The sequence below is a fragment of the Rhinatrema bivittatum genome, chromosome 5 (assembly GCF_901001135.1).
Source record: "Rhinatrema bivittatum chromosome 5, aRhiBiv1.1, whole genome shotgun sequence".
In the NCBI taxonomy this organism is placed as follows: Eukaryota; Metazoa; Chordata; class Amphibia; order Gymnophiona; family Rhinatrematidae; genus Rhinatrema; species Rhinatrema bivittatum.
This window is the reverse complement of record NC_042619.1, coordinates 163,919,316-163,921,501: the sequence shown is the minus strand read 5'-3', so window position 1 is coordinate 163,921,501 and position 2,186 is coordinate 163,919,316.

Here is a 2,186-nt window from a genome sequence, read left to right as displayed (position 1 = left end):
CTAAGGCCTTAGCTTGTGGGATCTGGAATTTCTGCAAAACTCTGATCAGCTTTTTCCGAAGAGTAGTCTGGCATTCAGCTACCTCCTGCAATTTTCTCTTTGGCCCAGTACACGGCTGCAATTTTTTGAGGATGTAGAAGGTGTCTTGGAGGGAGTGGATGGGTGTGTTTTTGGATTGATAGGGGCTGTTGTGGGTAGTAGGGTTGTGTGTAAATGGGGTTGTGAAGTATGTGTGTATTTTGAGGGGGCGGGTTATGGAGTTATGCCTGTGTGTGAAGGTGGTGTGGGCATCTGGGATGAATGAGTGAATTTGGAAGTGTGTGTGTGTGTGTGGGGGGGGGGGGGAATGTGACTTGGAGGGCACCTTACAGTACCATCCTTCATCTGCTGTGTCAGTTATTTTCTGTCTCTACTGGAAGTGTGTGGGTCCATTTTGGTGTGGTCATGGGTGATAGTCTAGGAATGGGGGCAGGGGACAGGCCGGTGTGTGACATTGGAAAGTAAGAACATAAGAAAATGCCATACTGGGTCAGACCAAGGGTCCATCAAGCCCAGCATCCTGTTTCCAACAGTGGCCAATCCAGGCCACAAGAACCTGGCAAGTACCCAAAAACTAAGTCTATTCCATGTAACCATTGCTAATGGCAGTGGCTATTCTCTAAGTGAACTTAGATGTGAGAGATGGGTTTCTAGGCACCTTTTGTTGCTGCCCCGTACCAGCTGCTTCAGTTATTTTTCCCTGTCTACCTCTGTGGCTTTGGGGGGAGGGGCAAAATATCCCAGTATAACTAGGAGAAAGGCCGAGAAGGAGGAGCAGCTCTGGCAGCAACAATGACCCAATAACATAGCAGGGATGCTGAACCAGAAGAAATGCAGGAAATGAGAGAGTAAAATAAGAGCCCTTTGGGCAGTCAGTAACCTGGGCAGTCAGTAACCTGGCCATACAACACAATGGTGCCAGTCAGCCCTGAGACTAGTACCATTTTGAAATCAGTAACTATGGCACTGGTCTCAGAACCACAAGCACCATTTTATAGGGAAGACGGAGTGGCAGGAGGTGAGTGGGCATCCCACCTGCCCTTTTACTGCCCAGGACACTGCATGGATAGGGTAAGCAGAGGCCGGGGTGGATGCCCGCCCCTGGTACCTTTCTGGGAGGGAGGTCGAAGAGGTCCCAGCATCTATTTTTTTGGAGGAGAGGGTCGAGGGCCTGGGGAAGTCCTGGTCACTTATTTCTTTTGGGGGAGGGGGGCCTAGCTGGCAATTTTACGGGAGCACTCTCAGGGGAAGCCCTGTGTCTGCAGCAGATGCCTCCTCCAAGCATTTTTTTCAACATAAAAAAAACTAAATTTGTTGTGTTTTCTTTTGTTCCATTTTGAAAATGTAATGAAGTGAAATGAGAAATGCCAATTATATTTCCTATTTTGTTTTTCCCACTCAAAATGCCCAATATTTGTCTCATTTTTAGCCAGATAATGACTTCTCTGGAAAAAAGGTGCTCGGATAAATACCAGGAATATTGATCTGCAATTAGTCAATTAACCTGTGCCTTTTCCAGCTAAATGCCTTTGAATATTGGCCTCTGTATGTTTTACTTCAGTATTTGCCAAACATTTTAAGCCCAAGGCATGCGTACATTAACAAAAATGTTGTGTGGCACCTGGCAACACCAGTCTCCACGGAGCAGAAAATGCGGACATGGAGCGGACTCGTATGGTCAAAAGCAGATCCTGGGGAAGCTCTGTAAACTCCACCAGTCTTTCCTGTGTAACCCTTTTCTTTGATGTGTCATATCTCGTCAAGGGCACACAAAAATAATGTATGAATTTGGAGCTAGTCTCTCCTTTATCCCCCAAATGTGGGCCCTTTCTGGGGGGGGGGGGGGGGGGGGGGAAGCTGCTGCTTTTGGCCCAGGTGGTGAGATGTTTCGGTAATCGTTGTGTCTGTTTATCTGTAGCAGTGCTGCTTGACAGGGACAGATGAACAGGAACAGAGAGCTGGGTGTTCACATAATAATTTACAGATTGTTCCAAAATGTAATCAGTGTCCAACTCATAACTAAACAGAAATTACAGCCTGGTGTTTCTTTTCTCTGTGTGCATGGTGATGGTTCAGGCTCCTGGGGTGATTCTAACACTCCTGCACTGAGTGTGTAAGAGGCAGAGTCTCTGGGCTAAATCCTAACC